The sequence below is a fragment of the Malania oleifera genome, chromosome 3 (genome assembly GCF_029873635.1).
Source record: "Malania oleifera isolate guangnan ecotype guangnan chromosome 3, ASM2987363v1, whole genome shotgun sequence".
NCBI classification, from domain to species: Eukaryota; Viridiplantae; Streptophyta; class Magnoliopsida; order Santalales; family Ximeniaceae; genus Malania; species Malania oleifera.
The window spans coordinates 14136324-14149548 of NC_080419.1; the positions used below are offsets into that span (position 1 = coordinate 14136324).

Sequence of the window (13225 nt, forward strand, 5' to 3'; positions counted from 1 at the left end):
GCTGAGTATGCCTTTTTGGTCTTTGCATGTTCCTTATTATTACTTTTGGGCACCTCTTGTTCCTAAAAAAAAATTGATCCTTCTAAAGCCAAATCCTCATCCTCTGGAAAGCCTTGTTAATGGTTTCCTCTTGAAAACATCAACATATTATGCTACAACGTTTCTTCATTCTTCTAGATATTGCATTTCTGATCTTCTTTTGCAAAATCATACTGCAGTAAGGGTTTTGTGGCGGCTCTAGGTCTCTGGGCTGTTTAATTGTATCCAATTTAACTAAAAAGTACTGAGCTGTTTTGAAAATACAGCATCAAACAGTCTGTGCAAGTTGAAGAAACTGAGGGGATGAGGTGTCTCATTTGAGGCAGTCTTCCACCTCTCATACTTGAAATTAACACCATGTTGGACATCGAAAAATTACAGACCCATGATTGGTATAATTTATTGGTAAAATCACTTTGAGATGTATAGTTGGAATCTAGATGCTTTAGGATAAGTAAAAATAAAATAGAATATATGAAATGTAATTTTAGTAATGATAGGAGGAATATTGGAGACAAAGTTAAACTTGATGATGAAGAAATAAATAACACTTGTAGATTTCGATACTTTGAATCTATCATGTCATGCATAGAGTTAAAGTAGGTTGGGTAAAATGGAGAAGTGCTTCAAGTGTACTATGTGATCGTAGAATATCCTTAAAATTGAAAGGGAAGTTTTATAGGATAGGTATAAGACCAATTATGTTATACGAAGAAAAATAATATTCAAAAGGTAAAAGTTGTCGAGACGAGAATGATTAGATGGATGAGTGATATAATATTGAAAGATAAATTAAGGAATGAACATATTCGTAGTAAGTTAGGTGTAACTCATATAAAAGATAAGATAAGGGAGGAACGACTCAGATGGTATGGATACTTGCAACGTAGGCCATATAGTGCACCTGTGAGGAAGAGTGACTTAGTTACTGTGGGGGGTAGTAGAAGGGGTAGGAGTAGACTTAAAATAACTTGAGAGGAGATAATGAGTAAGAATTTAATATTCTTGAATTCATCAAAAGAAATGATCCATGATTGCATAAATTGGCGGAAAATGATTCATATAGCTGATCCCACTTAGTGAGACTAAGGTTTGATTTTGTTGTTGTGTTGTTGTACTTTGAGATGTATTGTAATCCATAATTAGTAGAAACAATGTACAATAAGTCGATACAGTTTTTTATTTTTTTGCCATGGGGCAATATATGAGTATAAAGATATGCAAATTGTTATGGGGAAAGGATGGAGATGCTACCATTTTCTTATCTCTGCATCTCTTTATTTTCCTTCCCTTCTCTCCCTGTTCTTCTCCAAACTTTGCTTATCTCTCTCTTCCATTGTCTTCTTTTTCTATATGTCTATAGACTATTCTCTGCAATTATTGCAAGAATGACACTCATGTGAATTGAAGGAATCAGATACAGAACAATTTGGACTAGAGCAGTTCTTGGAGTGCAGTGGCAGAATTCAATAAGGTTTTCTCTTCTTCTCATTCTCTTTCTTTTCATTATTTATTCTTCCGTCCCTAAATTTGTCAGAATTCTATTCATCTATTCATTTACCTACTCGTTGTACATCTTGATCAGAGCTCTTGCTAGAATCAATAATAGAGAAAGAATAAGGATGTTGAAAAACTAAAGACGCAGTTCCCTATTCTTCCTCATCTCTCCTCCCTCTTGTCTTTCTTCTTAGCTATGTTTATCCCTTCTTTGTTCGCTCAAGATTGAGAATCCATCTCAAAACTGCATCCTCTTTTGGTTTTCACCATCTTAAATCTATCTCTCTCTGCAAATAAATATGAAACATTCATTCTTCATTTCATTCCATTCTCTCTCTTCCTAACATCTGTAATTGAGAGATAATAAAGGATTGAAAAACTGAAGACTCACTCCCCATTCTTCCTCCTCTCTGTTCCTTCTTCCTTTATTTCTCTCATTTCTTCTTGGTATAATGGTATGATACGCAACTACATTTAATCTTTTTCACTACAACTAATGGTCAGATCAATTTTCAAATCTTTCCATGGTTGTGAATCCATGTAGCTTAATACTCAATTTTCAGTTTTGAGGAAATGGATTAAGTTTGAAATCCGAAGTTGTAACAACAATTTGAGCAAGAACACACAAGAGAAGACACTAGGACAAATATCTGGTGGGAGTTCTTAATATTGTTCTCTTCTCTTCCCCTTTACCCCCTCCTTGTATATCTCTAAACCTACTTCATCCATTTCCTTTTAATCTTCTTCAGTTTGTGTAAGTTTTATTCATATCTGTTTTAATAATGGCACTTCTATGACTTGAAAAAATTGAATACATAATTCTACGATATTATTTTACGAACTATTTGAGAATCGCACTATTATTTTAGGACTTGAACTTCAATTCAAGCTTGCTCTTTTTTTTTTTTTTTTTTTAATTTGTTGAACCAACCCCGTTGGGAATTAACAACAAATTTATTTTATTTTAAGCAATAACTATTTTACCAAACCAAATGAGCCGAAAGCAAATAGAAGATTTTTAATAAACTTTTGTATCGAAAACAAGTCACACTGATTGACTTAGAGGATAGCTTCTAAGGCTTTCGATTTTGTATTTCGATGCCTTTTTTCAACTTCAAGAATCATAAATAAATAAAAAATACAGATTTATATATATATATATATATATATCAAAATTGTGTCTTTATTTTAGACGCTATTTTCTAGCTATGGCAATTAAATATTAAAAAGTGGCAAATCTCATCTATAACGTTTTAATTAATTAGGTGAGTTCGAATATAAATTTTATTCACAGCAGGAACCGATCCATTTAGTGCTCCTAATTGGGTCGGGTCTCAGTTCGGAGCCCACTAGTTGTCCACAGTACCCATCTTCAATTCTTCAACCTGTGAGTGCTGAACTCTGTCGTATTGGCATCAATGCCCGCAATTTACAGCCTCTATATCATCAAGAAGTCGGGACGGGAGGCTTGATCTTCCACAAGGTAGAATGTGAAAATTCTGGTTCATATTATCCTACGAATAATATTTTCCTTCGCATCAGACAGCCATAATTCCAGTTTTCATTAGTGATGCGTATCGATCTAACAGCATTCTTTTCCTTTTTTGAGAAAAATCAAGGACTATGGTTCGGCGGGGCGCATGGACACGAATGATAGCTTGCGATTGGCGAGCCTGTGGCACTCGATGCACGCAATCTCACAGCAGCTATCGCCGGTCCTTGGTTGCACCGGCATCGAACTCCTCGAAGCCGATAATTTTGATCTCCACTGCTTCCAGTCTCTCACTGGTAATGCATGCGGAATCTTAATTCTTGTCTACCCGCGTGATTGCCGGGAAAATTGGGAGAAGTTAAGAGAATTTTGAAATTTATGTTGTTTATTGTTTTGGGTATTGCATTGTGAACAATTCGACTTAATCAAGTAGCATGGATCAATTCTTTTTAGGCCCTTGGTTTGTTTACTGAGAAAAATGAGATTAAATTTCAGTTTAGGTTTGGTTTTAGACAGGTTATGGTATTATTGAGCTTCGAATAGTGAAAATTTTAGAATGAAATGCGACATTATCTTGATGTTTAGTTGGATGTTACTGTTCTTTTTGCGAGATTATGTGGTTTAATTAATGGAGTCAAGTGGCTACTGTGATTCTTGTGAATGTGGAAATGTGATATTTGTTTTTGCATTATTTATGTTATGAACGAATGTAGCACCATTCTTATCATGATCAATAGGTAGGGCTAAAGATGCTGACCTCCCTTGAGTTTTGATTAAAAGACACTAACTTTCTTTGAGATTTTAAAAATTTTAAGGACCTCTATTGAGATTTCAAGAATTCTACCAACCTCCTTCAAAAGTTTGTCAAAAAGACACATACTTTTTCAAAAATTTCACAAAAAGATAAGCTTTTTAAGGAATATAAGTGTCCAAGAATCAAATGTTTAGGGAGGTTCATAGGATTTTTTAAATTTTAGGAGTGGTCATTGAAAATTTTGAAATCTCAGGGGAGGTTAGTGACTTTTGCCCTTTATGATATAGCACCTTGTTGGTTTACATTTTTATTTTTAAAATTATTATCACAACTAAAAAATACAAACTTTATTAGTTATGAAAATAACACTTCTAGAGTACTTTGTGCGGTAAGTTATTATAAAGATTATTGATACTTCAGTTTTGATGTTTGCTATGAAGGAGCATTAGCACTGACGGTAGTTACAGCACTTAATTCTTCATGTTGATGAAAAATCTGTTTACTTTTCTTTTTGCTTTATGAACTTCTGAAAAGCAGCATGTTATGATATATTTTTCACAAGGATGGAAAAATATAGAAGGTAACACACTATGTTCCTCGTAATCCCTGATTGTTGTACCTTGCAGATCAAATATTTTTCTTCACGATATGAGAAGAAAAAATATAATGGTTATATTCATTAAATTGCGCAGCTCCTACTTTGATCTATGCTCTGTCCTTGAAATTTTGGAGTTTCTTGGAAATTTCCTTATGTTTGAATCCTAATGCCTTTTTTAAAGGGTTTTCCAAAAAGTTAGACTGAAACACATCATTTTGAGGGTCTCTTGAAACTCATATCTCCTTTCCATACATTTCAATGGAACTATACTTATTTCTAAATAGGCAAATTTTAGAATTTTGATTTCTTATTATATGAAGCTTAATCTGCGGGGAAATCAAGAGTGGCAGGAGAAACTGTGTTAATATTTGATCTACTTTGTGCTGTATGACAACCAGTACAGTTAACCTTGTGGAATTGTTAGGATAAAGCTTTTAAAATTGGATGGATGGGGGGTTTTAGCAGAGATGATAAAAAGGGGAGCGAATGTGACTGATAATGTTGGGTTTCTGGTGTGGTGGTCCATCTTGAAGTCAAAGACACACCTCCTTTCTTATGGTTGGGCTGGAGGCACCAATCTGTTTGTAGGTCTTACAAAGTACTTGAGTTTATAGGAAGGCCAATGGGAAGAAAATCCAGTGTCCTCTTGCTCCTGTGGATGGGTTTCTCATAAAACCAATTTGTCATTTTGATTGATTGAATTATGCTAGAATGTAAAGAATGGATTATGACCCCAATATAGCTAGGTGAGCCTCTTTTGTGATTGAGCTATTAAACTGGAATCAGATTTCCTATATTTGGGAGCTAACCTACTGAAAGACTAGCTGATTGAAAAATAAAAATCCATTCAAAGACAAACTATGTGACAAGGAGTTATACCATTTGCTTTTTTAATCAACATTCAATCTCCACGTCCAAATATACTTGAATTTGGATGCAAACTGTTAGGGTGGCTGTAGTCACTCCCAATTTCATTTCATAGTTGGCCCATGTTATAAGGTGGCTCTATTTGGTTTTTCAGCACTTAATGGCAACTATGACTAGATTTACTACAATTGGGAAACACAAGGTGAGTGTCTCTCCGCTACTCCCGAAGTCAGGTGTTCAACCTTGAAATTTTCTACTATGCATAGCTACCATCAATGACAAATCTGCCAGTCCATCTAAATTTGTGTCAACAGTAACAACTAACAAAGTTGCATGGTAAATTATTCTGAAGATGACCAATATGTCAGTTTTAATGTTCACTAGGATAGGAGGAACATTAACAGTAACAGATCTATGTTGATGAAAAATCTGTTTAAATTTCTTTTTGCTTTGTGATCTTCTAAAAAATAGCTTGTTATGATGTATGATTCACAAACATGGGAAAATGTAAAAGTTAACGCTGTACGTCACTTGTTGAATCCTTGATTGCTGTACCTTGCAGTCTAATATTTGTCTTCACAATATGAGAAGTGAAAATAATGGTTATATATATCAAATTGCCTGGCTCCTACTTTGATGTATGTTGCTCTGTCCTTGAAAATTTGGAGTTCCTGGGGAAATTTCACTTATGTTTGGATCCAAATGCTTTTTTAGGGTTTTCTGAAAAATTATATATTGTGGAAATAAGTATTTGTCTTTGCAGGGACAAAGTTCTTTGTGGTTTGTGATCCTGGAACACAACACATGGAGGGTCTCTTAAAACTTATATTTGAACTGTACACGGATTATGTATTAAAGTATCCCTTCTATGAAATGGAGATGCTAATACGGTGCGAGCTGTTTGATATCAACCTTACTCAGGCGATACAAAAGGATCGTGTAGCGTTGTTAGGGTGATGAACTACTAAGAACCATGTAGCTTTGTACTCTACCAGTTTGTTGTTTGATCTGTTGTCTTAATTTTTCATTTTCATCATAGCAACCCTGTGCTCTTGTTTATGCAAACTATTGTTCTTTAATGATGAATATAAATCCTACACTTTTCATTCAAAGTGATGATTGAAATTGTAACTTTTCCAATTGCCAGTAGAAGTTTTGCCCATATCAGTGGTTGTTAAAGAACAACGTGTTGGGAATTAAGAACAAATTCCCGAAACCTGTGAGAAACAAAATAGAGAAAGAACACATGCCAAAGAAAAATCAATCACACGCACAAGACAGTATTTATGTGGTTCAGCAATTTTGCCTACGTCCACAGAGTTGCAGAGATTTCACTATTATCAGGAAGAAAATACAGTGAGTGCGGTGGTACAATGCTCTCCCTCTCGCTCTCTCACGAAGTGTGACCGCATACCCTAATCACCCAAAAAACAATCTTTTTATATGCTGTGCACAGGGTTTCGAATGGACTACAAAACGGGCCCAAAAATTTTCCTAGGGGCGTTGCCCTCGGACCCCCACAGGCCTTATGGCCCAAGTCTTCGCTTCATGGACTAAACCTTAGGATAGAAATCTCTCATTAAAGAAAGGTCAGGTCATCATCCAAATTTAATGCAACTAGGCTCCACAAAAGCCCAACACAATGACCACCAGGATATGTTCAACTGCAATGTGCAAAACTTGCTAGAATTGTGGCAAAAACTTTTATTTTCAGTTTTTGTTGTAAGAACCTTATTTTTCTTGGAATAGGTATTGTACAAATACTATGTACAATTTACTAGTATTTGTTGAAACCATCTCTTATGTTTTGAAAGGTTGGAAGGATTTGCTGATGCTTGAGGAAAATGGAAAAATTGCCCCTGCAACTTCCAAAATAAATAAATAAATAAATCCTTATCTCATGCCAACTCTTTCTAGTAAAATGAGCCCCACTTGAGAATTTTTATGGTTGAGTCACATGCTTTAACTCTGGACGGTAGTAACATTCTCTCTTTCTTGCTCTGGATCTGCAATGCTAAAAAATACCCAATTATGCCTAATCGAAGCATCAACATGTTGTGCTCCCCTTCAAAGCAGCATCCGATTATCTTTGAAGCAGTAGCACCCATTTGCATAGATGGAGCTGAATATCTTTATCATCTCAGTTTTCCCAGTTTGTTGTGAAGTGTAGATGTGCCAGCTCCCGTGGTTTTCAATCATGATGAATGGTACGTATAGGGGTTTCTTCAAATCTCAATGGGGCCTTTGGAAAGGTGGTCCACTATCTCCATATTTGTTTATTTTGATGGAAGAAACTCTTTCTAGATTATTAAAAAAAAAAATTTGAGGAAGGCAGGATTGGAAATTTTTATCTTCCGAGGGGAGCTTATTTAGTCTCTCATCTATTATATGCCGATGACTTGCTTGTTTATGCTGTGAAGATGCTTTTGAAGACGTTGGATCTGTATGAAAGTTGGCCTGACCAATTAATCAACAAGGAGAAATCAGCTCTCTTTTTGTCCAACAAGATCAACATTTCTAGAAGAAGGGGGCTATTATGCTTGACGGGTTTTGTGAAAGGAAATTTTCCAATGATGTACCTTGGGGCACCTTTGATTTATGGTCGCCTTACTGCTAGATTGCTTTATCCATTGCTCTCAAAAATTCGAAATAAGGTGGCAAGTTGGAAGATGAGGTTGCTGTCTCAGGGAGGTCGTCTCATCCTTATTCGGCATGTTTTATCATGCATGGCGACACATACGCTAGTGGTTCTCTCAGTTCCTTTGGTGGTGATCATAAATATTAATTCCATTCTCTCTTCTTTTCTTTGGGGAGAGAGTAATGGTAGGGCGAAAATGAAATGGTGTGCTTGGTCAAAGTTTGCAAACCCCTAGATAAAGGGGGTGTTGGCATAAGGGACCTTAATGATGTTCAAAGATCTTTTCACATGAGGCTTGCTTGGAGACTGACATAGTAGTTAAAAGCGCGCCTCCTAGGCGCAAGGCGCAGTGAGGCGAAGAGGCTTGCGCCCCAAACCAGGTGAGGAGAGGTGACCTGCAAGAGGCGACACTAGGCGAGACGAGGCGTAGTGGGGCGACGGGGGTAGTGAGTTGCGCCTTGTGATTTTTTAGTCATTTAAAGGAGAGAAATAGCCACATCTAGACCCATAGCCCTCATTCGACTCGAACGAATAGAGCCCTAGCCCCTTTCGGCCCTTTGTGAGTTTGTCTTGCACATTCGAACCAGTAGGAGCCTTCGCGATGCTTCGAACCAGCAGCGTGAGCTCGTCTGCGAGCCTTCAAACCAGCCGAAAGCCTTTGCGACTTTGTCTTCGAGCTTCGAACCAGGATCGTGAGTTTGTCTTCGACATTTTGAAGAAGCACAACCCTTCGCGACTTCGTTTCGAACTAGCAGGAGCCTCGCGAGTTCGTTTGCCTGCCTTCAAACCAGTCGTGAGTTCGTCATGTCGTCTTCAACATTTCGAACCAGCAACGAGCTCTTCTTTGAGCCTTCGAACCTTCGTAAGTCTTCTTCTTCTTCTTCTTCTGCTTGCGACTTGCTGCCTGCTGCATCTCTTCTTCTTCTTCTTCTTCTTATTTATATGTAAGCTTATAAATTAAATATTTAGTTTAATTAATGTAAGCTTATAAATTATAACTAATACATAATATTTATTCTTTTTACTTAAATTTAGCTACTCTTTTTTAATTTGTAATATTTAGTTTAATTAATGTAAGTTTATAAATTATAACTAGTACATAATATTTATTATTTTTATTGAAATTTAGCTACTCTTATTCTTATTCTTCTTCTTCTTCTTCTTTATATGTAATTACTAATTAAATATTTAGTTTAATTAATGTAAGTTTATAAATTAAAAATAATACATAATATTTATTCTTTTTACTGAAATTTAGCTACTTTTTTTTAATTTGTAATATTTAGTTTAATTAATGTAAGTTTATAATTTATAACTAATACATAATATTTATTCTTTTTATTGAAATTTAGCTATTGTTTTTTAATTTTTTTGGAAATGCATTATATAAATCTTAAATCTTAAATGGGTTATTGTCTGGATTAGGCTATTAGCTACTAACACAAAATGAGTTATTGCCTAATTTGCCTGAAATATATGATACATTGTTTTTAAAATTGTAATATTACTAGATATTCATATGTTCATATATCAATTACCCCAAATAGACATTTTATTCCATTTTAATAATTGTGCGCCTCACAAACGCCTTGCACCTTGGCTCACCTCGCCCCTCTAACTACTCTGGAGATTGTTGACGTTAGATCATCTTTGGATCTATCTCTTTAAGGCTAAATACGTTAAATCAGGTCACATGTCTTCAATCAATTATACTCCTACAGGCTCTCGATTTTGGAAGACAATCTTAAAGATCTTTCCAAATGTCTATGAGAATGTTTATGTGAAGGTTAGAGAAGGAAAAACTTCTTTTTAGTTTGATAAGTGGTTGAGCAGTGGTCCCTTTGCGGAGTGTTCTCATGAGCACAAATTGGGGCCTGATGTGTTTTATTTGGAAGCCTTCCAGTTCCAGAGATGGAAAATTTTCAACTGCCTCGACTTGGGAGGTGATAAGAATTAAAGGGGAGTAGTACCCATGGATGGAGTGAGTCTAGCATAAACTTCTTCCTAAGAAAGTATCGATGCGTATGTGGAATGTCATGTTCTAATGTCTTCTTGTAGATGAAAGAGTGCGAAAACTGGGAATTGATATGGGTTCATGTTACAACTGCTGCATGGATAAAAAGGAGGAATCCCTTAATCATGTTCTGAGTACGGGTTCCATTGCAAGTATGGTTTGGAAGAGAGCAGCGTCTGTCTTGAGAATTCTAAACTTTGATGATGAACCTTGGAGGGTGAAAATTAGTAGATGGTTCAGATGTGCTAAAAAATCAACCCAAAAAGGTACGATCATCGGTTTGTTGCCTATTATAATTTCTTGGAGACTTTGGCTCAGATGTTGTAAAGCCCACATGGAAGATAAGTGTGAGTTGGGGAATGCAGTTTGGTTATCGGTGAGGTTTTGGCTTGCTAAAATTGCAAAAGGCGTGAAGGGTTCTCTGCCTTCTATTGATAAGAATTTATTGGAAGAGTTCCAAGTGAAAACGATAACACCGAAGGTTAGAACTCCTCAAAAAGTAGTATGGGAAAAGTCTCCTGTAGGGTGTTTGAAGCTAGATATTGATGGCTCTTATAGAGGAAATTCTAGTTTTTGTGGTGGTGGTGGTATCATCTGCAACTCTTTGGGTAATATTAAGGCCGCTTTATCTGAAAAATTTGAGTCAAGTACTAATAATGGAGCGGAGTTGTAGGCTTTTACTAATGGTGTTCGGCTCTGTAAAGAGTTGGGATATCAAAATATTTGTATTGAAAGCGACTTGGAATTGGTGATGGGATGGATCACATCTGAAATTTGCTCTTCCTAGTACTTATGAGACTTTTGGGAATTGTTAGAGGAGGAGCTACAAGGCCTTTAGTTCTCTATAAAGCACCTATTTAGAGAAGGTAATCAGATGACGGATTACTTGGCTCGTCAAGGCGAGGGAGGCAACACGAGGAGTTATTTTGTAGGTGATGTGCTGCCGAATAAAATGAGAGGTCTAATTCATATGGATAAAGATGAGTATCCCAAGCCCTCATTTTTAAATGTCATCATTTGGTTCTCCTATGTTTTCCCCAGGTTTTTGTTTTGCAGGTATTTTGTTTTTGTTTTGATTCATATGGTCTTGTTTAGTTTGTTTTAGTTGGATTTCGGTACGGGTTTTGTTAGCCTTGAATTAGTTTTGTAATCACGGTTTTCCTCCGCCATAAGTGAGGGCTACCAATAAATTTTGCGTTTCTGTAAAAAAGAAAAAAAGTAAGTAGATGTGCCAGCTCCTCTCACAGAGCATGTTCTCAGGTAATCTCACCTTCTCTCTCTTTCTTGCATGTTTTACAGAGGAAATTAGTATTTCCGTATTAAGAGAAAGACTGAGATTAATTGTATTTTGAATGTATTCATGCATGTTGGAAGGATGTTATTTTGATTTCTATTCTGTCAATGCTATGTTGCATGAAAGAATTAAAATAATTTGAATTTTTTTTTCTTGAAGCTGGAGAGCCCTCAAATTTTTTCATTGGTTGTTTCTCTATCCCTCTTAAGCATTCATGTTAATCTTGGGTTGATACACTGAAATTTTATGTTTATTGTGTGGTAGAATTAAAATAATTTGATTTTGTTTTGCTTGATGTTGGACAGTGAACCAATTTTCTCATTGGTTGTTTTCTCTATGCCTTCTCAGGTATTCTTCTCAAGATTGGGTTGGTAAATGATATTTGTGAATGTTTTGTTATTAAATAGTATGCTCTTCCCCTTTCCAAAGGGATCAAAGCCCGGATTGAATCTTGGGTTTTTCCTATTATATTTGAGTCTTAGGGCTTGTTCAGATGTGGAAGACAATTTTCATTATCCATTTTTAGTTTTTCAAAATAATTACAAAACTGCCACCTTGTTTTTTAATTTTTAAACATTCCTGTAGAAAACTTTGAAAACATCATTCACAGGTTTCTAACATGATTCAGGCTGCTAAACGAGATGAAGATGGGTACTGAGGAAGGTCACTGGAAACCCCACAAAATATTTCCTGGTGTGCTCTGAAAAGACAATGTGAACTGGGTTTCTTGAAGGTGGGGTTTCTAAAGCCCAGATCCTCATGGCTCTACTAAGCTTGGCATTGCATTTGATGATGAAGGAAAAGCTCACAAAGACTACTACTTGGGTTTCAAATGCTTGGTTAAGAAGCACCTGAGATGGTGATGAAGACGAGGATGCATAAAGCTAGTAAACGAAGAGGCCCCATCTGATTTGTCCTGGAGCAAAGTAGCCCAGTTAAAAGAAAGTCATGCAGCAAAAGAAACATATGTTGGGGCAGGGGAGGGGTAACCTTTTTCTTTTCTTTTTTCTCTGTAGAGAGGAAATTCAAGCCGTGAGGAAAATTTTCTTCTGATAAACTTGTGCAGTGATGCAATACTATTGGCCTTTTTCTGTTGGCAGCACTTGTATGTGATGGAAACCGGAGTAAACCGCATTTCGTGGGATGGCTGGGTACACCATTTTGATCTGTGCATGTTTCTTATTAGTACTTTCGGGGTATTTCCCTATTCTTCAAAAGGTTCTATCCTTCTACGCTCCAATCTCAATTCTGTGGAAAGCTTTCAAAGGTTTCATCATGAAACATCAGTTTGCATATGGTTACTCGTCTCTTTATTCTTCTCTATATACTGCTATATGGGACCTTTTGCAGCATCATAATGTAGTAAAAGTTGTGGTGGCTCCAAGTCCCTCAGCTCTTCAGTTTTAGGATGATCTGTGTTCCACGAAGGATGAGGACCTCCCAATGCTCTTCCAATTAGAACAAATGTTTGATTCTGAGGTAGTCAAGTCAAATGTGTTCGTTGTTGTTTGTTTTGACTATGATGATATTCTTCAATTTTCTATTCAACATTTGTCTTTTCGATCTGTGTAAAGTAATTTTGTCTTGTGATTGTTTTATACAGTTTTTACTGCTTATCAATTTTGCAAATCAGCTAGACCTTGTTCATCCTCCGATTGATATTGTTTTATGATTTCTGAATGTTTTACATTTTCTTAAATACTTGGCTGTAATTGCATATTTAATTGATACCCTAAAATGTTGATGTGTTTGTAGATGCCTTACCTATGATGATTCTAATAGTACATGAATATTATTTCTTAGTGTGTGGGAGATGTTTTGAATTTGAATTTGTATATATTTGAATAAAATATAATATAAAATTATATTATTTTTTATTCAAATATATACAAATCTAAATTCAACACCCGAAATCTATGTTTCCAAACGCCGCCACAATTGGATATTCGCAGATGTAAATAATGATTTGGAGAAACAACACCTTTCATAGACTTCTCCTAATGCACCAGTTTCATCAAAATATGTAAAAATT

The 13225-nt window shown here is 35.8% G+C and overlaps 1 long non-coding RNA gene and 1 pseudogene across 1 annotated transcript; both read left to right on the plus strand.

The window, feature by feature from the left end:
- The first annotated feature begins 2811 nt into the window (after positions 1-2811).
- On the plus strand, positions 2812-6359 carry LOC131150191 (uncharacterized; annotated as a pseudogene).
- A 4952-nt stretch (positions 6360-11311) lies between these two features.
- Positions 11312-12292, plus strand: LOC131150192 (uncharacterized). The gene is made up of 2 exons (XR_009135488.1): positions 11312-11541; positions 11822-12292. It is a non-coding gene; the product is annotated as an uncharacterized LOC131150192 (long non-coding RNA).
- Positions 12293-13225: the final 933 nt, after the last annotated feature.